Source organism: Nicotiana sylvestris, chromosome 8 (genome assembly GCF_000393655.2).
Source record: "Nicotiana sylvestris chromosome 8, ASM39365v2, whole genome shotgun sequence".
NCBI lineage: Eukaryota > Viridiplantae > Streptophyta > Magnoliopsida > Solanales > Solanaceae > Nicotiana > Nicotiana sylvestris.
In genome coordinates this window covers 29,269,023-29,275,510 of record NC_091064.1, presented here as the reverse complement: position 1 = coordinate 29,275,510, position 6,488 = coordinate 29,269,023, and the positions used below count along the sequence as shown (strand labels likewise).

Genomic DNA, 6,488 nt, shown 5'->3' with positions numbered 1-6,488 from the left:
TAACACGCAAAATATAGCGTCATTAGATAGTACGTTATGTGTGTGTTGTCTCGCCTATAAATAATGGGCTCATTGTAGTTATTTTGTGTGCTCAAACTTTACTAAAAGCAAATATTTCATTAAAAGTAAGGTTTTTTTTACTAAAAGCAAATATTTCACAAATGGCTCAACCTCTTCGTCCACCAAAGTGCAACTGTGGAAAAGCATGTTTGATGCAAAATTGTTGGGACGGTGGTGAAGTTGGACGCCGCTACTGGCACTGTATGAACCAGTTTTACAAGGTTCCCGGCGAACCTATTTGTGATTTTGAGGAATGGGTTGATGAACCATGTTATCAGGAATGTTACAAAGAACAACTACAATTTCTTCATAATATGTGTTTAAGACAACGAGAACATGAAAAAGAAAGCAATAGAATTATTGCAGACTTGAGGGCGAAACTGAAGGAGGTGGGAGAAGAAAAATGGAAAACACAATGGAATTGTAAAGCACAAAAGAAACATAAAAATAAAAAATAAACTGGAACAGGTGAAGGCTAAACTGAAAGAGGTAGAAGAAGAAAAAGAACAACTGGAAGAACGATATAAGTGGTTGGAGCGGAGAATAAATGGCAACCGGGGCTAAACATTGGCATGTATGTGTTTAGTGTATTTTTCATATTTTATGTATTTTTATTATGTTGGTCTGCTATGTTTGTGTTTGTGCTGTAGTAATGTTTTCCTTGTTTGTTGTACTAAATTTTATTTTAATTGAAGTGGAAGTTAAGTTTAAGTGCTTGTGTTGTACTAAATTTTATTTTAATTGAAGTGGAAGCTAAGTTTAAGTGCTTGTGTTGTTCTAAATTTTATTTTATGAAACAATCAAACGAATGGAGAACTAAAAAAAGTAATGGGCATATTCGATTAAATATTGTTGTTAATGTATACAAAAATATTGTTTACACCATGTCAATGTGTCCCGCATCCGGTGTGTCTCAATGCAGCCGCTGGCCTGAGGCGCATCCCCTCCTGCCCGGTTACGCTATCAGGATCATCATCATCAAGTCGTCTCCTTATAGCCGGATGCGGCGCAGGATGAAATGTATCGGTGGTGCTGTCAGCTCCAGTAAAAGGCTACATAATAATATGAAACTTAGTATAGAAAAATACATAACAATTCACAACAATTTATATTGTCTTACCATCATCGTGTCTAGATCCTGAATGTAGTCATCTGTCGCTGCATCGCATGAAGCCTTAAAAAGGAAATTAATAAAGTTAAAGAAAATAAATAAGTTACAGTTAAAACAAATTCAAATTAAATAATAATAAACTCATACTTGCGCATGTGATGTGGAGTCATAACTCAGTCGGCGCCCACTATAAAAATCTCGGGTCGGTCAATCCTCAATAGTGGTAGATGGGCCTGGGAAGTATCTACCCCAATCCACTCCTTGAATATCCGAGCCCGTGATCAATAATTGACCCGATGGGGTCACCTGCTATGGCACTGGAGTGCGATAAATTCCAAGGCTGTAAGACGGCATGTCCGTCTCATGCATGCCACCTACCATATCAGCAGCAACATCATCAGCAGGAGCCTCAACACCCCCTTGCTGGGGACCATATCCTCTCCACCCATGACCACGTCGTCCAGCACCACCAGCTCGTCAGGCATACCAGCTCGTGGGATACCACGACCTCGATGGTACTGTGCTGGGTCCATATAATCAGCCTCGTGTGCCAAACTCTGATCCGATAGGGCTTGCTGCAGTGTCTGGCCAGCCACATCTATGAATCTACGACTATACTCCTACATGGCCACAGGATCGTGGACATGACTCTGCATCTGCTGCCCCATATGATAGACGGTATGCAATCCAATCGCCTGCACAAAGTAAAAAATATAAACTACATATTTGGCACTAAATTACAGGTATATAATTAATAATAATAGAAAACATACCAAGGCCTCGTGTCTCCCAGTGTATGGGACGTACCGACCGTGTGCCTGATGAACTGGGTTCCCGATAAAAAGTAGGGAAACAGTGTGGTACCATGCCATATAACGTTAAATAGGAAAGTGCTGCGGAGGTGGGGTCAAGTCCCCTCGCCTGTCCCAAATACCCAACTGCCGTTAAGCCATGCCATCAATGTGTCGTCCGCCCTGGACCGATCATCCCTCTCATAATGTAAAGCATGCCATGTAGGCAGAGTCGATATAGGCTGCGGCAGGCCAAACTGACGAAATACCCGCTCGGAGGCATGATGCTCGACAATATCGAGGCATATGAGCGGGACAGAAGCCCTCCAAATATGTCGGCTGAACGTGCAATACGCTGGCAGGGTACCTATCATCTCATCGATGTACGACGTTCAAATGAACTATCAAATAAGAACACAAACCGTTAGTATGCGCAACACTAAGTTAATCTATAACAGGTAAGTTTAGTTAGATATTCACCTGTGCATCCTGCAGCAGATCTAACACATCCCTGCAGAGGGGGAGATTATGATGGGCATCATACTCTCGTGCAAGAGTACGACGCATAACCCACCTACAGGCTAGAGGGAGTTGCGGAAATTCTACATAAGCCGGTAGTTGTGGTAGAGGTGGCCGAAACTGCAGAAATCGCTCCCAGACCCAAACTTAACATACAAAGTTGACGTAAAGTATAAGATTAACTATAACTAGGTAGAATTGTAACTAATGGACATATTATCTGAATATGTTGTCACCTGTAGAAGCGGCAGAAAGCCACCAACGTCTCTTTATGTGCCGATGCAAGCCCGACACATCTGCCTGTACAGATATGAGATGATAGCACCACCCCAGCTGTAGATGGTTGTATCCTCGAACCGGATAATATGATGCAGAAAACGTAGGCTCACTAGGTTCCCCGAAGTGTTCGGAAACAAAAACCCCCCAAATAAAAGGAGCAACAGCAGCCTCGTATATTGTTGTACATCCACCTTCGCTAACTCGTCGATGATAGTATGGTGGATCTGCACCAGGTGGTCTCTAATGGGGACCAACTGTATACGACTGGATCCAGACGCTACCTCCTCGTCCTCCGGCATGAAACCCGTGAGCATGTGCAGCATATCCCAATATGCCTGCCGCGAATAATATCTTATGGTCGCAGGCAGTAAAACTAGCAAGTCATCAGCGGACAGGCCATATAAAATCTCAGCGTCCTGGAGTGTGATGGTGGCCTCGCTAATGGGCAAATGGAAAGTGTGCGTCTTCGGTCGCCACCGCACAATCAAGGTCGTGATCAAAGCATAGTAGAGTTGTATCCGGCCAATCCTAATAATCCTATATAATCCCATCTCCTCCAGGTAATGGACCACGCTGGGATGTAGAACACGGGAAGGACTCAAAAACTCCCACAATAGATCCACTCTCCTGGCCTGGAAAGTCTGTGTAAGCAATTGTCCGTCCCATATATACTCCGATCTATGCTGGGGCTATAGGGCTAATAGATCCTACGTCTGAGGGCCGGGATGTATAGTCACGTCCATGTCGTCAATTGTAAATTCATATTTTTTAATAACTTAATTGTACAAATTATATATATATATATATATATACCTATGGGTTCCGGGCTCGATATTTTGAGGCCCAGTGGCACCAAACTATCATTAATAATTATGTATTTTTTTATAATTAAATTCATATTTTTTAATAACTTAATTGTACAAATTATATATATATATATATATATATATATATATATATATATATATATATATATATATATATATAGGTTCCGGGCTCGATATTTTGAGGCCCAGTGGCACCAAACTATCATTAATAATTATGTGTTTTTTTTATAATTTAAATTCATATTTTTTAATAACTTAATTGTACAAATTACTAATTATGTATATATATATATATATATATATATATACCTATGGGTTCCGGGCTCGATATTTTGAGGCCCAGTGGCACCAAACTATCATTAATAATTATATGTTTTTTTTATAATTTAAATTCATATTTTTTAATAACTTAATTGTACAAATTACTAATTATGTGTCTTGATACAATTATTAACTTAATTGTACAAAGTTTGCGTTTTCAACTACCAGTATAAGATACTTAACCAAAAGGAATTCTAAGCTAAAATACTACACATTACTACGCTACAAGGCTCTAAATTATACTACGCTAAAAGGATCTACGTTTTACTACGCTAAAAAGGTCTAGAGTTTACTACGCTAAAAAATAATCTAAACTAAACATAAACAACAAATAAATTTAATTGCAAATAAAACACAAAACGGCATGAAAACACATATATATAAATCAGGATATTTTTTTATAAAACACTAATATTAAATCCGGATAAATTTAACATGCTAGTTTCGGAAAAAAAAACACAAACCGAAATAGAACACATACAAATCAAATAATATGCATTATTATAAAAGTTTCAACTTAAAATAAACCGAAATACCTCGATTTAGAATTTTCGGAAAGCAAATAGATTGAAATTTTGACTTCGAAAGTGTGAATCAACAATAATAGGAAACTCTACTCGAATGTGGGACCTACGTTCTACAACTTTTATGTGACGGGGGGACCCAGAATTTTTTTTTTTTTTAAATCATGGGCAGCGGGTATGGGGGGACCAAGAAGAAAGAGGAGTAAAATATTGAGGAAGAGAACAGAACGACAATGAAGAAGACGTTCTATTTTAAAAATTTATGTATACCTGGCGCTATACCTGGACGTGTCAGCTTTTTCAGTATAGTGCCACAATACTTGGCGTTATACCTAGGCGTGTCAGCTTTTTCAGTATAGTGCCACAACACTTGGCGATATACATTAACGGCACAGTTAACGTTAATGTATAGCGCCAAGTAATGTGGCACTATATATAAAAATGTCACCTTTTTTATCACCTATTTATATATTTTGAGTCCAAAAAAACCACAATTAGGTTCCGGCTCCCTATTATAGCAGGAATGGTCCGAAGCATTTACTGTTCCAAGATGCAGCATTTGCAGAAAATTAAGAGACAGGGCAAGTTGTTGACCGTATTGATTCCTTTTTCAGTTGGACAACAAATTAAAGGCAGGAAGGAATTGATTTAAGGGAAGTAATGAAGAGATGTATATATACGAACTAAAAGTACATCATTTTCTGGAATTTCTTCATGTCAGGGAAGGTCATGGTATTATCAGTAAGAAGATAATAGTTTCATATCAAATTTTATATAGAGTTTAAAATCATTAACATGTTCACTTAAATTCATTTGAATATGAATTATTTGCCACTATTCTCTTCGTTATAATCACACAACTATTACCATACCCAGGGGCGGATCTCCTTATAGGGTTGGGGTGGCACGTCACCCGCGCGCTTCGGGCAAAAATTCTTAGTAAGTAAGTTGATATCTATGAAAAAATTATATATTTAAAGTGGCACCTGGAATACAAAAATAGCATGTGAGTGCCATGCTTTAGCGTCGGTTTTGAAGTCTCTCCTTGGCTTCGCGGGTTAAGGTTCGAGTGCGCGCAACAGCTTTTCTTTCTTTTATTTTTTTTTCCTGCTTATTAGTCCCAGTTTTCTTTATTTATTCTCCGTTGGGCCTTGGGCCCTTACCTCTTCTTCCTTTTCTTTTCCTCCTCTTTCTTTTTCCTCTTTCCTCTTTCCTCTTTCCCCTTTTGTTATTTGATACTAAATTTCTCTATCTTTTATCTTTTTTAAATTTTCTTACATTAGCCTTCATTTTGTTATCTTGAATTATACCTTATTTTATGAGCAATTTCGTTTGATGCATAATTTTAAATGATTCTAGATAATATGTAGCTTATATTTTTTTGATGATACAACATTCAGGGGCGGATTTAGGGGGGCGCAAGGGGGTTCACCCGAACCCCCTTCGCCGAAAAAATACACTGTATATATAAGGCAAAATCTATTTTTTACCTTTATATATTAAGTTTTGAAACCCCTTAACACAATCCAAAAGTGTAGTTTAGTGGTAAAGGAGGTTCAAAACCTACATAGGGTCATGAGTTCAATTCTCACTAGATACAAAAAAAAAAAAATTGAACCCCCTTCGTGGAGATCCTGCCTCCGCCACTGACAACATTAATTTATGTATTGGATTATAATTTGAGCTGTATCATTTATTGACTTTTGAAAAAATAAAATCCTTACTAATATAGGTTTAGAATTGATTCTCATAGACTGAAAATTTAAAACTTTTGCTTTGAAAATAATTGTCTCATAACTCGACAATTAAATCGAAAAAATTAACCCAATCAATTAATCAAATCAAACACAAGAATGATTCGTATATTTTTATCAATAAAATGAGGCATTTAGCATTTTAAGTTCTACAAATCAATTTGTCGCTAGGCCTACCTCGGGCACAAAGAGGTTCCCAAATTAGGACACGATTTACATTCCTGCACTATATGTTTAAATATTGCAATATTTTTTATAACCCTCACTGACTTGATTACCTTTTATTTTTTTTTTATTATCCC

General features: G+C 37.7%; 1 long non-coding RNA gene across 1 annotated transcript; it reads right to left on the bottom strand.

Annotated features, from left to right (window-relative positions):
• Positions 1 to 962: 962 nt before the first annotated feature.
• LOC138876526 (uncharacterized) lies at positions 963 to 1,857 on the bottom strand. Its single transcript, XR_011401841.1, has 3 exons — positions 1,319 to 1,857; positions 1,181 to 1,234; positions 963 to 1,112 (listed from the first exon to the last, which is right to left on the bottom strand). It is a non-coding gene; the product is annotated as an uncharacterized lncRNA (long non-coding RNA).
• Between the last annotated feature and the right edge of the window lie 4,631 nt (positions 1,858 to 6,488).